The sequence below is a fragment of the Alosa sapidissima genome, chromosome 19 (assembly GCF_018492685.1).
Source record: "Alosa sapidissima isolate fAloSap1 chromosome 19, fAloSap1.pri, whole genome shotgun sequence".
Taxonomy (NCBI): domain Eukaryota; kingdom Metazoa; phylum Chordata; class Actinopteri; order Clupeiformes; family Clupeidae; genus Alosa; species Alosa sapidissima.
The window spans coordinates 29,470,442-29,489,764 of record NC_055975.1 but is presented as its reverse complement, the minus strand read 5'-3'; the positions used below and the strand labels follow the sequence as shown (position 1 = coordinate 29,489,764).

Sequence of the window (19,323 nt, the reverse complement as noted above, 5' to 3'; positions counted from 1 at the left end):
CGCACTCACACACACACAGCTGATTCAGTCATTCCACTGCATCAGAGGCTGAGCTACTGCAGAGCTCAACCATTCCCGCAACGCTGAGTAATGGAACAGCAATGTACCTCACACACACACACACACCACACACAAAGCATGCCCAAAAACAGACTTCACCACCCTCATCCACCCAAGCAAACACTCTCTCCCTGTAAAACACACACAACTCCCATGACCTTCAGCATAACATATGCAACTTCACCCATATAAATGGCATTGCAGGTAAACTGAGGTGATTTCACTGATGATTATGCAGTAGAATTAAACCACTACAAATAACAACTAAAACAAGACCTGTGTGTGTGTGTGTGCGTGCGTGCGTGCGTGCGCATATGTGTAAAGTATAACCACTTCCTGTGGGAACAGGGTCTAGTTCCTGTGAGAGCCCTGACCCTTCCCACAATGAAGCCTGACCACACATCAGCAGAACTGCCCTCTCTGACCAGCACCCACAGACCCACACACCAGAGAGAGAGAGGGAGAGTGCAAGAGAGAGGGAGAGAGAGAGCAGGGAAGAAAGAGAGAGGCACCCTCTGAATCTCACACATATACAGTACCTACTATAAACTAAACTATGTTTGTTTACCATCAAAACAAACTGTCTTAGTTTGTTTACCCTCACAGGTTTGCAGACTAATAAGAGAATGAGATGATTATTAGACTGTAAAATCCCCACTGCAAGAGTAAACTAATCTAACGCAAAACAGTCCCCACTGCAAGAGTAAATAAACTAATCTAATGCAAAACAGTGCAAAACAGCAAAACAGTCTTTACAAATGGAATCCAAAACTAGGGCTGGGATAAACGATTATCCTAGCTATTATTTTTCGATGCATCGATTAATCTAACGATTCATTTTTTCAGTCCGAATTCGATTATCGATTATCTCCCCGTGAATTGACTAATAGCAATTTATACATGTTGATTTACATATCTGAATGAAAAAACATGAATTCCTTAACATTGCAATATGTTTTTTGCTCTTAAAATTCCAAAATAAAAGACTATACAAGTGCAAAGTAATCCATTCTTAGTCAGAGGTAGCAAACACATACTGTAGGCCTCCTTTTCTTACTGAACAAAGTGCATCTTGTAATTCCTCTTTTTAAGATGAAAATAACAACAACTTGATGTCTAATTTTGCGTTCATCTTACCCAGTTTCACAAATGCAAAGCCCGTGTATCTGATATGCAAGAACGCTGTCGCTGTTTAAAAAATTATCATACGGCACTACAAAACCGAGCTACCCCTTCAAGCCTATCCGCTCCAGAGACACAAACGCGCAATATTAAAGAGCTGGCCGAGGGTTATGCACAGAGTAGCCAAGGCTAGCAGGATCTAATGGGGTCTGATGTTCTTCTCATATTTGTTTAAGCACCCACCCGCAGTCTGATTGGTGAATAGGCTTTTTGTAAATCGATATTGTAACATAAAAGAATAAAATCGGACTGCCAGAATAATTTGGCTGGGCCAGATAATTTGTCAGAAGCCTACTAGGAATTGTCTGTGGCGGTTTGAGGACAGGAAACGGTGCATCAAATGGTCAAAATAGTAGCAGCCAAAGAGAATCGTTGATAACAAAACAAGTGAAGGTGTAAAATTAAAAATATTTGGCAGCACGCGTTATGCTTGATATTTACCCACTCGCGTTGCTACTACACTCCGGCGCCGCCATCTTTGTTTTGGGTCTGACGAATCGAGAAATTTTTTGCTTCAAAGTCAACGGTTATGTCGACGCGTTGTCCCAGCCCTTTCCAAAACCAATACCTCAATCTTCCACTGTGTTCCTACTGTACTGGTCAACTGAGGGACAGTTCCACTGTGTTCCTATTGGTCAACTGAGGGACGTCAGGTTCCCTGCCCCCAATGCGACATATTTTAACTAGGGCTGTCAAAATATAACCTGACTCTCGCCAGATGAATTTCGTTCCGCTTAGCTCCGCCTAGCTCCACTCACATCCATCTGGGACCTCTTCCAGTGAGAGTGATTTCTGCACCAGATGGTATGGTAGAGCCAATCAGGACGCAGGGCGGGAGTTTCATAGATGTGATGTAGTGTAGAAGCGACTGTGAGACTGTTCTCAGCGTCACGGGTTGGCTTCGATGTGAGTGGTTGAAGTAGCACGTCAATAGATGACGGACAAGTGGCTTATCCAATCTTATGCAAGCATTTTTTGATTAGGCCCAGCCTTCTGAAGCAACACTCCAATGGATTGATCCCAGATGGATGAGTGGAGCTAGGCGGAACGAAATTCATCTGGCGAGAGTCAGGTTAGTCAAAATAAGGCCTTAATTTAGATTCATTAATTACAGAAAAATGAATGTGTTAAAATGAAATGAATAAACAATGCAAGACAAGCATGCAACATAGCTGACATTCAAAACTGACCGTGTCCTAAGTTAGTTCAAGTGCCAAGTCATCAGGAAGCTTCTGCATAGGTAATGGAGCCGGCATATGGACAAGAGCAGGCTACATTTGCTGCACAGTGCAATGCTATCAAGACACCAGTGTTAAGCTTATGGAATAATAACAAGATGCCAGTGTTAAGCTAATGCAGTGCTAACAAGATGCCAGTGTTAAGCTAATGCAGTGCTATCAAGATGACAGTGTTAAGCTAATGTAGTGCTAACAAGATGCCAGTGTTAAGCTAATGCAATGCTAATGAGACGCTAGCGTTAAGCTAATCTAATGCACAAGATACATTAGTGTCTATGACAGGCTGATATGTTGTGGCCTATGATTTACTAAAACAATATTATCACCGTTTCAAACATCCCATCATCCATTCAAACATCCTAGGTCACTTACCACACACACACAGCTGCCATAGGTAGGGCAACACAGATTAGCCACGTGAACTCTCTCTCTCTCTCTCTCGTGCGTGCGTGCGCACACACACACGCACACACACACACACACTCCAGGCAATCTTATATTTACACCGGTCTCCCAAAAGACTAAGCGCCCCCCCCCCCCCCCACACACACACACACACACACACAATACAGTGTTACTGAATATGCCAACTCAGAGGTACTATAATACAAAAGTTTGCTTTTCATGGGCTTTCCACACATGCAATAATAATTTAATACAAAATACATCATATCTCATTCTAATGCCTCCACAGGCAAGCTGACAATACTTCCCCGCTCAGAGATAAGAGTGTGTGTGTGTGTGTGTGTGTGTGCGTGCGTGCGTGCGTGCTATCTTTCCAAAACTCCCTGTCCTGAGGCAGAGGTTGAGTCTAACATTCCATCTCCAAACCGCGCCCACTCCCTCCTTCTTGGCCAATGACAGCGCACACCAAGTGACGGACAGCTTTTATGTAAATTATGGGGCTCTCTGGGTGTGTGTGTGTGTGTGTTTGTGTTTGTGTGTGTGTGTGTGTGTGTGGGCCCCCTTAATGTGAACTTTGTGAAAAAGATCATAATGTTACTGCCATTTCTAGTGTTCTAAAACACTATGTGTATGTGTATGTGTGTGAGGGAGAGACGTTCAAACAAACAAGGTCATCCTGAGGTCACTGCAGCAGACAACTGAGCGCACACACACACACACACCCCTCCCACCTGCTCAGAAAGCTCACAGTAGCAAAATGGTCCATTTCCTTAATTAAACTGCAGTACAAGCGCGCGCACATGCACACACACACAAATTCCTGTCCTCAGACACACAACCCACTGTCCATAACTAGATTTCTCCTGCAAAGACTGACTGACCTCCCTCTGCATCTCACGACTGAACACACACACACACTTAAAGGGTGGAGTTTCCAGCCAGCACAAAAGAGAGCTTCCTCATCACTCAGCGTGTGTGTGTGTGTGTATATGTGTATGTGTATGTATATGTGTGTGTATATGTGTGTGTGTGTGGCAATGTGCAATCTGCAGGCAGGTCACATCTGTCCCATCGTAGTCTCACTCATCCCACATTCACACCAGTGAAGGACAAGCAGCCAAATGCCAAACAAGTCCAAACAACAACTGGTACTAGTCTAGACTGCAGCAACTACGTGATCCGCGCACGCACGCACGCAATAATAACAATCCTATATTTCCGCTAGGATTCTGTGTGTGCATCACTGACATACAGATCCGCCTGGAGAATCTCACACACACACACACACACGCACGCACGCACTAGGGCTTTGACTCCGAACTTCGTTATTCGAATATAATTCGATTATTTTAAAAATTAAAGATATTCGAACGAATTTTAGGGATCTCTTAATATTCGAACCTGTAGCCTATGGAAATCATTTTTTTGTAAATGTATTGGATTGTAAACGTTGTTTTCAATTCAGATTCCGAGGTTTTTTTCACGCCTGGTGAAGTAAAATCGCGAGCTCATTAGCAAGGCTATTATTGGTCATCTGGGCTCCTGTAGGTGAAGTTAGCATCCTTGCTGTTTCGCGCTTAGTGAGCTCCCACAGACAAAATAGACACTTTATTACTTTATTTTAAACTTAACCTTCCTCTGATTTTAATCACCTCAGTTATCAATCAAAGCAAACAGGGAAAAGAAATGTCAACACAATCATGAAATAAATAAATGTGCAGATAAGTCTGAATGAAAAGCAGCACTGGTTGAAGCCTGGACATATTGTAAACAAAGTAGCCTAACGTTAGCTTAATTTTCTATTTTATCATAGTCTACTTGTTAGACTGTTCAGTTTCCCCACGTGCGTTTCAGTTTCAAATGAATTCTTTTTCTCCTTGGGACAGGCCCGTTTGAGTCTTGGAAAATACTTTTCCATTTGCATCGGGATTGAGATGATTAGAATTTAGCAGTCAATTTGAATGCAACAGTTTTGAACAAATTTGTGCAGCGTGCTAATGATGCTAACCAGCAATTTAGCCAGTCATCTTGCACGATTAATGTTTGGATTACATGTGCATGCTGAGGAGGGATGCACCTGTTGAGAGGGAGAGAGAGAGAGAGTGCATGGGGCAAGGAGAGTCTGTGTTGAGGTAGGCCTACTTCTATCGCCTACTCTGGTAGAGTTTGACATACTACAATGCAATATAGTCTATTTATTTATGGACAACGTAAGGCAGGAGGTGTGTGTTGCTTTTAATTATGAATGTTCTATTGAACATATTTTTTTATTGATATAGAGACGATTACATGTCTATTGCGATACATATCGCTATCGTTTTATCGCCCAGCCCTGTGCTTAATAATAACAATTTTAACACACGCATAAATACTCAGCCTTTAGTGCACGTAGTCTATTGACATTGACTGATACACTGCCCTCTGGTGGACAGAACATATAGAACTTAAGTTTGATACCAATATCGGTCTTACTGAAGACATTTAATGGTTAAAATATTATTAACACATATTCGAATATATTCGAATTTTTATATTAATAAACAAACGAACTTCGAATATGATTTTTGGGCAAAAGTCAAAGCCCTAGCACGCACGCACAATAATAATAATAATCAGGACCCAAACTACTATTCCTGAAGGTAGCCTTGGGATTATATTGCGGCGAAGCACTGCTCTTTGGGACTATATTGGGACTATATTGGGGCGAAACACTACTCCTTGGGACTATATTGGGGCGAAGTACTACTCCTTGGGACTATATTGGGGCGAAGTACTACTCCTTGGGACTATATATTGGGGCGAAGCATTACTCCTTGGGCGCAGAGACTGTCTGTGCTGTAGCGAGTGATACAAGGTACTCATGGGCCGCGTGATATCTCTGCGCCCAAGTAGCAGTGCTTCGCCTGTGCTTTGCCCCAATATAGTCCCAAATCAATACCCGTCTAGGAAATCGCCTGGTCTTAATCTGCATTGCCATTCGTCCTCATTGTGAATACGCAGGCCACAAGAAGTAATTAGGGACTTTCTTTTTGTTCACTCAGTTCATACTCACGACATGCTGCCCGGCGACGAGAGTCCATTTACTATGCTAAGCTAAGCTTGGGGGGAGCTGCTGGACTGAGACACTGCATGCACAGAGGCCAGGTCTAATCTAGACTAGGTCTACACGTTGGTCTATGGCCAGGTCTAATCTAGACTAGGTCTACACGTTGGTCTAAGGCCAGGTCTAAATTAGACCAGGTCTATACGTTGGTCTAGTCCCAGGTCTAAACTATACCAGGTCTACATGTTGGTCTAGGGCCAGGTCTAATCTAGACCAGGTCTACACATTGGTCTAGTCCCTGGTTCATAACTAATCATTTAACCACTGCACCTCTACTATGAGACAAGACAACACACACAACCATAAAACACATCCACGCTACTGACTATGCTGCACTTTCTCTCTCGTGTGTGTGTGTGTGCTCTCATAATGCTCTACACCCACACTTTGATCTATTTATATACACCCAAGATTGATCTCTCTCTCTCTCTCTCTCTCTTTTCAGAGAACAGAAACAAACAAAATCAGCCATCATCTGAAACCCCACAAGAAGACCTCTCCCCTAGTGCCTTGCGCACACTTGAATTTCCCCTGGGGATCAATAAAGTATCTATCTATCTATCTATCTATCACACAACCCCACCCTATTCACTGGTGTAAGTATCCATAGCAACACTCATGTTTGTCTCTGTATCCACTACTTTTGAGAATGTGTAAGAGGCTACTCTCTTCTCCATTTCTCTCTCTCTCTCTCTTCTCCATTTCTCTCTCTCTCTTCTTCATCTCTCTATTTCCATCTCTTCTCCATTTCTCTCTTTCATTTCTCTCTCTCTCTCTCTCTGTAAGTGTGAGTCAGAGAGAACCTCTCCCTAGAAGCATGATCTAATTCAGCTCTGTGGGAACACCAAATAACTACTCTTGAAATTACACACACACACATCAAAAATCAAATCCAGACCTGTCTGTATATATATATATATATATGTGTGTGTGTGTTTCAGATGAACCACAAACCATGACACACACCTGCATGTGTACTGCCGGTCTAGTCCCTCTGACACACACAGCATGTCACTGAAAAACCTCTCTCTCTCTCTCTCTCATGAATTTATTGGTAAAATACACACACCTTTTTTTCATGACATGTGTGTGAATGTGTGTTTTCTGCTAATGGGACAGTTCAGAGTGGTACCCTGAAGCGTTCTCTCATTATCTCGTTCTCTCTCTAGGGGTCAAAGGTTATTGCTCTCCATTCTAGGGCCCTAAATGCTGTGCAGTCAGTGTTCTATGGCCCTAAAGCCTTCTGATGCTGTGCAGTGTTCTAGGGTCCTAAAGCATTCTGATGCTGTGCAGTGTTCTATGGCCCTAAAGCGTTTTTGATGCTGTGCAGTGTTCCTGGCTTGGGTGTCAGCTGTCAGGCCAAAGAGAGAAGATGTCTAAGGTGCAGAGGTGCTGCATTGCAACTACATCTGACCGCACGGCTGAGATGCTGTATTTTGGAAATTAAACTGCATTGTACTTCAGAACAACTGCAGTATACAGTACTTAAGTTAGGCTACCTTTTGTTAGAGGATGACCTAAGGCAAATGAATTTACCTGCTTGCAAACACACACACACACACACACACAGATATGGGCGCTTTTCCATAACAATTACCTTAACTGGTCATGTGTGGAAACACTGTCCCAGGGAGGGGTCTGCTTAGACCAGTTTGGCCTATACTGAGCTTACAGGCAGCAGACAATCCTCCACATAACGCTCAAACTCTATAAGAGGCAACAGCAGCAACGACGACAAACCGGGGTTTGAGACGCGTTGGAGAGCTCCATAATGTTGTGGTAAACTTCGCTCCTCAGTGGATACAGTTTTGCGTCGAAGTGCAACATTGTTTTAAGTCTACTGGGCAAACATTCTTATGCGAACACACGACAGACACAGCTAGCGGCCTGGCTCCGGTTTGACTTTGAGTCGCTTTTAGAGTCAACAGCCAACTACCAAATAAAGCACTCTGCCCCTGGGCCCAACCCCCACTCCGACGCCCGTGAGTCGGGGCCTCGAAAAAAAGGAGTTGCCAACAGTACATCTTAGGCCTACCAAAGACAAAAGATCTGGAATGTCCGAACGAGTTGGAACGCATTCGGAGTCCTCGTTCGTTTAGCTCACGTCTCGGCAGAATGACCCACATAATCCACACAATTACCGAGTGAAAAACTGAATCGTTTAGACAGGCTACGGGCGAAGAGCCGGACCCCCACCCTTCCCCACCGCACTGGGCCATAGGATATCCATTCCCCACCCAAAGTTACCGAGAGACCATAAAAAGATCCACATGGCCACAAAATGACACGGGACACACTCAAAAGAAACCGTAACACCACAAGTTTAACTGCAAAATAAAAAAGGCTGAGTTTATGATCGTGATAAAAAAAAAAAAAACATTGCCAAAGGGCACAGGTTTTAACTCTGGAAAAAACTTACCTTGACACGTGTTTACTGGCGATAGAATAACCGTCTATTTAGCACACCATAAGCAGAAAAAAAATCCTCTGCGTTATTGTTCCGATCCAGGGCTCGGTAAAACTGGATCGGTTTGGCCCAGCGTGTCTTTGTTGCTCGTCTGTTCCCTTGCGATCTCGCTTTACGATCAACAGGCCGTCTAGACTCCGCGTTAGCCTACACTTGTGTGACTCAGCTCTACTTAGAAAAATAACAAATAACTTTAAAACACACAAAGTCCTTATAATAAAACTTTAGCTATGGGCAGAGAATCCAGCTCGCCCTCTGACTCGGCCCGGGGTGACTTGGGTTTCCTTTCCTCCGACACTTTTTCGTTCCGACTCTCCCTACGACGCCAGCGGCTGACACACATTGGCCCGCCTACTCCTCGCTAGACACGCCCCACAGGAAATGCCAGGGAGCGGTTAGTCACTAACACGCACACGCACACACACACACACACACACACATCTGATTGACCGCTTGCACATGCACAGTGACTCACTGTTATTAGAGGTGTGTGGATTGTGGGGTGTCACAGCTTTATATGGTAAGGGGACAGAGACAGCGCTGCATTGAAACACGCCATCCTGTTGCCCTGTCAGGAACTTCCAGGCTTGTAAACACACAGCACTCCCACACTGAGCTGGAGCTGGAGCCTGGAGTAGCTACTGACTGGGAGAGCGACCAGGGAATCAAACCCTCCAGGGGCTTTGGCGCACTGTCTCCCAGGGCCCCTCCCACACGCTTAATCTCTGATCAACTACGTCCAGTTAACACACACCTTTTACTGGGGGGCTTCTGTGTGTGTGTGTGTGTGTGTGTTCCAGTAATACTTGGCTCGGGCATGTCCTCTCCCAGAGCTCGTATTACTCTCTGAATACGTCAGGCTTCCCAATATATACATTACACACACACACACACACACACACACACACACACACACATTGACAGACAGACCTACATGGAGACACACACACACATTGACAGACAGAGACACGTCACACACATTGACAGGCTTGCATGACTTAGATGTAGACCAACACACATGTTTAGTTGAATGTGTGAAGAAAGTAGGACTCCAGGGTGAAGAAGTTAAAGATAATGGTGTTTGTATGTGTGTGCGTGTGTGTGTGTGCGCTAAAGATAATAATGATAGTATGTTGAAAATTGTGAAGGTGTGTTTAACAATTATGATGGTGTGGGTGTTAACCCTTAAAGGTGTACCATCACACGACAGGAATGTTGGAAAATCAACGTTCTAAAGAATATCTGGGTTCATTGAATTCACCATAGAATTTAACTTTCACACCTTTAAGGGTGTTAAAACTCATCTCAGGGTCAAAGGTCAGGCTGGCGCTGGGGAGATGGGACTTCTGGTCCCATCCCCCAGAGGCGTTGTACCCACCCAGATGTTTAGCATCTCCACTTTTTAAGTCCACAAGGATTACAGGTTATAACTGGTAAAATGCTCAATTTCATATTTCTTGGTCAAGGCACAGAGGGTTAATGTCTGCTCTCCAGCCCAGCCTGCCCTCTACTCTCCAGCCCAGCCTGCCCTCTACTCTCCAGCCTACCCTCTACTCTCCAGCCCAGCCTGCCCTCTACTCTCCAGCCCAGCCTGCCCTCCAGCCCAGCCTGCCCTCTACTCTCCAGCCCAGCCTGCCCTCTACTCTCCAGCCCAGCCTGCCCTCTACTCTCCAGCCTGCCCTCTACTCTCCAGCCCAGCCTGCCCTCTACTCTCCAGCCCAGCCTGCCCTCTACTCTCCAGCCCAGCCTGCCCTCTACTCTCCAGCCCAGCCTGCCCTCTACTCTCCAGCCTGCCCTCTACTCTCCAACCCAGCCTGCCCTCTACTCTCCAGCCCAGCCTGCCCTCTACTCTCCAGCCTGCCCTCTGCTCTCAAGCCTGCCCTCTGCACTCCAGCCAGTCCTGGCCTCACATGCAGGGAGCTACTACATCTTCTTATATTCCCTGTGTGAGGTAGTACCCAAAGAGATCTGTGTGTGTGTGTGTATAGGCTACATGAGGTCTCTCTCTCTGTGTGTGTGTGTATAGGCTACATGAGGTCTGTGTGTGTGTGTGTGTGTGTATAGGCTACATGAGGTCTCTCTCTCTGTGTGTGTGTGTGTATAGGCTACATGAGGTCTGTGTGTGTGTGTGTGTGTGTGTGTGTGTGTGTGTGTATAGGCTACATGAGGTCTCTCTCTGTGTGTGTGTGTGTGTATTGGCTACATGAGGTCTGTGTGTGTGTGTGTGTGTGTGTGTGTGTGTGTATAGGCTACATGAGGTCTGTGTGTGTGTGTGTGTGTGTGTGTGTATAGGCTACATGAGGTCTGTGTGTGTGTGTGTGTATAGGCTACATGTGTTAAATGAAACTGAAAGCAAAGTTGAAACGGTCTTTGTGAGTTTGGCTTTACATTTCTTCATTTGATCAAAAGCGACTTATCAATTATACTTACATATGTCAATTATAGTTACATATGTCAATTATACTTACATATGTTAATTATACTTACATATGCCAATTATGTAAATTACATTACAACGGCTATTGTCCCCAGAGCAACTCGGGGTTAAGTGCCTTGCTCATGGGTACAACAGAGGTTTGGGTTCCACATAGACTCACAGAGTGAGGTTTGGGTTTAAGATTGGGCTCACAGACTGAGGTTTGGGTTTCAGATTGTAATGAGATCCTGTTTAGTGGGCAATACTGTTTGGGGCCACAATGAGGAACTGTTTAAGGTTGGGTTATAAATTTGAATGGTTCTTTTGTTTATGTTATCAGTGTCTGAGAAACTTCCGGAGGTTCTGTGACACAGCCAATATTACTCAGGCTGAGTCAGACTGCTTATCAGAGTAGCATAACAACACCTCCAAGAGGAAGCCACACACACACACACACAGCCATGCTTACGCAAAAACTACTGGCCCAATTTCCATGTAACTTGAAGGGTGTAGCAGGTAAAAAGGTGTAGCGAGGCCCACACATGATTCAGTTGGGCTTTGGCTTCTCTTCTGCTATTCTTGCCTGGTTTGTTCTCTTGTTTTCAAACAAAGGAAATGCATTTCTGATTGGCCAGCAGCCAGACCAACGGATACGCTGTCTGCTGAATTATTGAAACTAAGCAGGTGTGGGTCACTGCTTGGATAGGAGACCTCCTTGGAAAACTAACTTGCTGCTGGAAGTGTTGTTGGTGGGAGGCCAGAAGGTGGCACTCTTCCCTCTGGCCAAAAAGATGGATCCCAATGCCCCAGTGCAGTGACGGGAACACTGCAGGAGATGCTAAACAGAGGTCCTGACTCACTGTGGTCATTAAAGATCCCATGGCACTTATCGCAAAGATTAGGGGCTTCCCCAGTGTCCTGGCTAAATTCCCAACCTGGCTCATTCAATCTGACTCCCTAACCATCACGCAGTGTGATTGGCTCATTCAATCTGACCCCCTAACCATCCCGCAGTGTGATTGGCTCATTCAATCTGCAGTGTTTCCCATACATTGACTTATTTGTGGCGGCCCACCACAATATTAACATTGACCACCACACAATGATTTTCCAGGTTGTATTAAATTGTGCTTAAATCTGGTTCATCATAACCACGCTACGCTAATTTGTTAAAAAACTGTTGAATTCAACATAATTCTGCAAACCTACCCCCACAAATAGAATTCCTTTCTGTGGGAAACACTGATCTGACCCCCTAACCATCCCACAGTGCAATTGGCTCATTCAATCTGACCCTCTAACCACCCTGCAGTGTGATTGGCTCATTCAATCTGATCCCTTAACCATCCCGCAGTGCAATTGGCTCACTCTGATATCTTGAGTTTTGACTTGCACAGACCAAGCTGAGTGGTCTTGTAAGTTTTATAAAGTTTCTTTTTTATTTATTGTTCTAAAAGGCATTTAATGTCAGCTCTACTGGCACCGACCTGCTTACTGTGCCCCCCACCCCCTGTACTGTACAATCAGTTTGATGCACCGAAGCACCACAGTCGTAATATACCTTGTTTTTAAAGCTAAGAGTCTCAGGAATCGATCAATGTTAATCTTTCTATGACAAAAGGTGTTTTGTGCATTACTGTATTTGATTATTAAACAGACATCTCTCTGGGGATTCGGCCAATGCTGGTTGACGGTGGCAAAAAAGCCAAAGAACTGCCCCACAGGATTACACTGTTTGGCGCTTAGCCATTGCCAATGTTAGATGTGTGTGTGTGCCATTGCCAATGTTAGATGTGTGTGTGTGTGTGTGTGTGCCATTGCCAATGTTAGATGTGTGTGTGCCATCAGTGTTGGGAGTAATGCGTTACAAAAGTAATGTAATTACTGTAATATATTGTTGTTTGCGGTAACGCGGTAATGTAAGGCATTACAACACTAAAAATGGGTAATATTTTACTCGGTACAAACTTCAGTAACGCGCGTTTACAATGCATTTTTGTTTTGATACACATTCGCAAACACCACTGCGAGAAATCTGAGCAAAATAGTAGAACATTATCTTCTGATACTGGTTGAAGATGACTGTGGCTGCAGCAGACTCGAAGTCGGACTCTATTTGCGGAATGGACATAAGCCTACGCTCATTATTTTCAGCTTGTCAGAGACAAGGATATGAAGAACATAATAGTTAGTGCACTTTGCTTCCATGCGCATCACGCACTTTGCGTATGGCAAAGGACAGAGGGGACACCCAAATGTAAGGGACCGTTCGTTATTTATAAACGGGGTCACCGGAGGAAAATAGGGGAGGGTCATGTCTTTTTATTCTTTGTTGAGGGGAGGGTCACCTAACTTTTTTTTGTCTAGGAAGGGGGTCACCCATCTTTTGTATTAATGAAAACAGCAAAAAATCAAAGTGGCTTGTTTGATTGTTGATTTCTGTCGCCATATAACGTTCTCTTTCGTTCCATAGCTCTGTCAACATTGAACAATGAAAATAAGGGAGATTGGCTCTTTGGCTCTTAGCCTGGCAGGTGCGCACGTAGATATAGCCTACGGCCGAACACTGCAAGCGCCAATGAATCGTGCTCTCACGACAACGACGTTGTTAACTTAAATAGGCCTACTGTAGGTTAACGTAACTCTGAGTTCGCATTCAAGCAAGCAAAACGATGATTTGAATACATCTGTTTCTCTGGAAGGGCAAGGGGTAACAACAGGACAACACAGAGACAGGCCAGAATGCAGGACTAATGTTATGAGAGTATTACAGTAAAATGGGATATTCTACGGGAAAATATTAAAACGGCAATACAGTTTTAAAGGATCATTTTAACTTTTTAAGACAAAGTTAAAATGATAGGCCTAAACCCGGAAAAAGTTGGCATGTTAGGTATTTTTCGGTCCCTGTGATTATTTGTGCTAACGGCCTTTTCAAGTTATTTGAGAAGGAAGTGTAGCAAGCTCCCAAATTGACGCTCGTCTGAGAAATTGAGTTTTGGATAATGTTCAGCTTCGGCAGCTTTACAATGACTGAGGAAGCCTAGAGACGAGTCCATAGCAACAAGTTCATGTGTTGAATTAGTTATTAACTAGTGTGCTTTGTTGAATGGTCTCAATGTTTTATTTCATGTGAATACTTACTAGAGGAGTAACTTATTTCAAGTAGCCTAGGCTAATGCAGTTGCAGGAAGTGTGCATTTAGTTTCCATGCTTATTGTGTTTCCACAACAATGTTAGTGAGTAAATCTTCTGAAATGGCCACCATCTTAGTGAAGTGTGATGTGTAAGATCAGAAAGCAGAGGGTAAGTTTAGAACGATAGTTTAAGTCGATGTGTTTTCATAGCGCTCTATAGCGTGGGCCGAAGGTATCGACAATTGGAAAGACTGCTGAAGGGCCGTTGAAAATTGTCTTACAGGCAGGGGAGGGTCATTCAACATTTGATTGAAGCACTCAAAATCCCTCCGGTGACCCCGTTTATAACTAGATGTACCGCAGAGCGGTACAAAATATGACCGCCGCCCAGTCCAGCACATGTTTTCCACAAAAATAAATCACGCTGAAGGGCCTATATGATTCTAACTGTCTCACTAAATTGCATTATCCACACTCAATTCTCACTGGTATCTGCTAGACAACAAGTACCAAAACATGATTAGTTCATAGATTTCACATGTAAAATTCATTTTATACAACCCCACCCCCCATCTTGCTCTGTATGTGTGTTTTTGTATGGTCATATTTCACATAATTCATGGTCTAAACCTAACCACACTCTATGTACATAATTTCTCAGAAACAAAAAAAACCTCAAGAGCAAACAGGAAGTGGACAACGGCAAAAATATATTCTCTTGTGTGTGTGTGTCTGTGCGCACACGTTTCTATGTATTAGTGTTACTTGGCATGTGTGTGTGTGTGTGTGTATGTGACATGTAGTTGTTCAACTGACTTCATATGAATATCGTATGTCCTGTTTATGTGTTGGTCGCATGCACTGTGATAATACTGATTGTGGCAATAAAGTGTTTGTATGTGTTTATGTATGGTCATATTTCATAAAATTCATGGTCCAACATAGTCAATAAAACAATTACATAACCATACTCTATGTATATAATTCCTCAAAAACAAGAAGTAACATGGCCAGTTATCACACACACACACACACAAACCGTATGGTTTTATTTGTGGCCCTCATAGTTGACTTTGAAGCCGCAGCAGGAAGGTTCAAACAGGAAGTTAGTTCAGTCGATGAGTTGAGACTCAGGAAGTAGCTTCAGCGGTTTTTAGCAAAGACCACATGAAAACACCACAACATCTCCATAGCAATGACCTCTGACCTTGCAACAGCAACATGTGGGAACCCAGACACCATGACAACAGATATGTTGTCATGATGACACATGAGCTGTGTAATACACACTAGCCTGTAGTGCTGGCAGTGGGATTCATCACTCCTGGATGTGCAGGAGTGATGAGTGCAGGAAAGATCTCTGAGATTCCACCATTATATCTGAGAGGAGAGGCTGTGCCTCTGGTTCTGTAATGCCACCATTACTCTATATCTTGGAGGAGAGACTGTGCTTCTGGTTCCAACTGATCTCTGGGAGGGGAGGCTGTGCTTCTGGCTCCAACTGATCTCCGGGAGGAGAGACTGTGCCTCTGGCTCCAACTGCTCGCTACCTGGGCTGGCGTGTACTGTAGGCTCCTCTCTCTCTCACACACACATCAAGTTCAGGAAATGGTACAGAAGGCATCCAAACGTCTGTATCGGCTGAGGGTCCTGGCTCGAACAAGAATGACAGTTTTCTACACTATTCTGCTCTCATTAGATCCATGCTGTAGTGTGGACATGTTGGTGACCTCCTGCTGGTCCATAGTGTGGACATGTTGGTGACCTCCTGCTGGTGTGAACATGTTGGTGATCTCCTGCTGGTCCATAGTGTGGACATGTTGGTGACCTCCTGCTGGTCTGATGTGTTGAATCATTGAATGCTTAGCTGGAATGATGTTTTGTAAAGCAGGCATATCTGCGGGCATGTAATTGGGCATATCTGCGGGCATGTAATTGGGCATATCTGCGGGATGTAATTGGGCATATCTGCGGGATGTAATTGGGCTACAGGTTTTCTGGAGGAATAGCATGTTTGTCACGGGCATTGCACTAGTATAATAACTTTCTGCAGCATTCGGAAAAACCCTATAGCCTAATAAGTACACACACACACACACTCTCTCTCTCTCTCTCTCCCTCTCCCTCTGTGTGTGTGTGTGTGTGTATGTGATGCAGACAGAGACTTTCTAATGAGGAGACAACACTCAAAGAATCTCCAATAGAATGGGGTTAGTCTGCCCGAAATAGATGTCCGATAAAAAGCCCAAAAAGCGTTTGTGTGTCCAGGAACCTGCTCTTGCCTTGTGTTTCCATGACGATCCTGCTCTGGCCTGTTCCTCTCAGTCCTTGTGTTTCCATGACGATCAAAGGACCCTGGTCAAACTCGCCAGCCTCTCAGGGCCGTTTCAAGGAATTTGGGGGCCCCAAGCAAAATGGACATGGAGGCCCACCCCCCCCCCCCCCCCCCCCCACTGCAGGCAAAGCCTACAGGAACCACCGCATAGCCAGATATATAAGCCTGACAGTTTATATAAATACAAAATTTTGACAGTGCAAATACTGCAGTTGCATATATATACTGTGCATTAGTTTTGAACATTTTGAACATTTGAACATTTGCAAAAACACCACCGTACCATAAAATCCAATATAAATGTAAAAAAGTGCACAATAACTAAATCCAACATACTTAAACACACACACACACACACTCACATTAACATTTTTCAGTTCTCACAAAGTGAGAAAATAAAACACTGCCATCTTATGCAGAAAAAGGATGCATTGTTCAAACTATAAAGAGTGCAGGTTGTATAGCAATTTAAAAATCCAACATAAATACAAGTACACACACACACACACATAAGATTAACCTTTCAGGCCATCAGTGGAGGTATCCTTAGGAAGAGCCTGAGGACTGAGAAATTTAAGCAAAGCACCTTGAGGGAGAAAGAAAAGATATGTTAGCATTTCCATATTTTGATATTTAGAAGGGATGCAGCTGCTTTTCACAACTACCAATGCTTACTGTAAAAACATCCCAAGCTAATGTTATACATTGACCTAGGCCTACTTGTAGCTTAACATAGCATTTAAGCATTCCTAACCCCCATTTGGTAAATAGATTATCACGGTCGAATAGTTAGTATAGCAGAGAAGCTATGCCACTTTCATCAAAACCTATTACAAAGCTATAGCAATGTTATGTCATTAAATACGATAAACAGTGATTCTGGAACAGATCTGAGTCTTCCTTATCCCGTTAATAAACATATTACAGTATGTAACCATATTCCGTCCGTTCGGAAAAAAAAAGTTGCGCTAACTGTTCTAGTTTGTTACAAGCAGCATGGGCCAGTAGTTAACATAAATTTTTTTTGTTAGGCTAGCCTTCCTGCTGCGACATTACACCATTTGTACAAGACAAGTAGAGCTATTTTATCCAGTGTAATTTATCACTTACCACTATCTTGTTTTTTCTTGTCATCCTCTTCCTTTCTCTTCTGGCTTCCGGACGCATAACTCCGCTTCATTATGACTGCCGAGGTTTTATATTTTCGCGGCAGCAGCAGAGACCACAAACCTGGCTGGCTGGCTGCTGTCAGCGACTACTGAGAGGGGCCCCCTTGAGGGGGATCCAGGTATTGCCGGTAACAGTGTCGTTGCACTTTACTGCATTGACTATCAAAGGGGCGCTCACAGTTTGTCGTTGCATTTTATTCTTAACCAGTCGTTGTGTTGGGGCCCCTGGCCAGCTCGGGGCCCCAAGCAATTGTTTGGTTTGCTTGCCTTCTAGCGACGGGCCTGCAGCCTCTGGAAGTTCTTTACAGGACCTAGGCCTACCCGTATGCAGCTTTTGCTGCACAGTCACGACACTAATTAGATTAACTAAAATTGCATAGCAGCTGCAGCAAATACTCTCCCCACACTGACACCTTTGCTAAAGCCTTTATTATCATTTACTTACATGCAGAGAAAGTAACCTAAACATTCTTACTACCTAAATTAGTCTATCTTTAGTCTATCTAGGCGAAAGTTCCAGGTCCGGTAGTGGAAATGGGCCTTTTGATGCAGCTCAGTGGCGCTGCTCTGTGGATGCGCTGCTGTGTGCTCTGCTGAAGTCCCTGATCATCCTCTAGTGGCCACTCTTCAGAACTACAGCTAAAGAGCACCCTGAGAATTGAGGTAATGAAACAGACAAAGAGAGTGAGCGCCCCCGTGTGGACACACACAGAAATAACACACATGCACACTCATGAGGCTTTTTGTGTGTGACGAAACCACACACAACACCCTCAGAGAAAGTGCAAATCCAAACGGGTTTTGAGAGAATGTCAAACGATTCTAAAGGGATTTAAACCAAATGTGTGTGAGTGCTGGGTAATTAGAATGAAATGTGTGTGTGTGTATGTATGTGTGTGTGTGTGTGCGTGTATAGAATAAACTGAGAATAAACTTTACAGAAAATATATTTTAAATCCTACTCCTGTAAACCATGGTATGTATAAATCATATAGAAATAAATATATTAATTCCATCAGATCTGTTAAAATGCAATATTTTCACATCATATACATCATCATATACATTTGGGGGCATCCGTGGCCTACTGGTTAGCGCTTCGAGGGTTGCCGGTTCGAACTCCGACCAGTAGGCACGGCTGAAGTGCCCTTGAGCAAGGCACCTAACCCCTCACTGCTCCCCGAGCGCCGCTGTTGTTTCAGGCAGCTCACTGCGCGGGGATTAGTGTGTGCTTCACTTCACTGTGTGTTCACTCGTGCGGAGTGTGTTTCACTAATTCACGGATTGGGATAAATGCAGAAACCAAATTTCCCTCACGTATCAAAAGAGTATATATACACACAGTATGCATTCATACACAAGTGACTACATACAAATATATATACAGAAACATACTCATCTGCAATATCTTTATACGCATATATTTGCATGTCATATACCTATATACCAGTGTTTCTCAAAGTGTGGTGGTCCGCAAGCTATCCCAACTGGTCCGCAAGCAGACGTGGTAAAATATAATATAGGTGAGTTGTTTGCAATATTGAACCAACTTGTATGTAAATCCAAATAGTTCTGCAACACTGTCTATGTAAGATATGCCAATTTAAATCATATGAATCCTCTGACACAATAAGCAAGGTGGAAAGACAATTAGCAAGGTGGTTCAGTGAGTAGGCCTATTGTGTCTATTAGCTAGGTGGTCCGTGAGGTTGTTTTACTGGTTAAATGGTCTTTGGTCTGAAAAAGTTTGAGAAACACTGCTATATACATACAGGCAACATGTCTATCTACACATGTATGCATGCATGCAT

General features: G+C 43.9%; 1 protein-coding gene and 1 long non-coding RNA gene across 3 annotated transcripts in view; one reads left to right on the top strand and one right to left on the bottom strand.

Annotated features, from left to right (window-relative positions):
• Positions 1-8,782, bottom strand: part of LOC121693343 (integrin beta-1-like) — a 30,113-nt gene extending 21,331 nt beyond the window's left edge. Inside the window, exon 1 of one of the 2 annotated variants that reach the window (XM_042072707.1) lies at positions 8,408-8,782. The gene's annotated coding sequence lies outside the window, so the exon portion shown is untranslated. The remainder of the gene's footprint in view (positions 1-8,407) is intronic. The other variant, XM_042072708.1, reaches the window with a different exon arrangement.
• On the top strand, positions 5,536-19,275 carry LOC121693350. The gene is made up of 3 exons (XR_006025476.1): positions 5,536-5,655; positions 9,922-9,930; positions 19,265-19,275. It is a non-coding gene; the product is annotated as an uncharacterized LOC121693350 (long non-coding RNA).
• Positions 19,276-19,323: the final 48 nt, after the last annotated feature.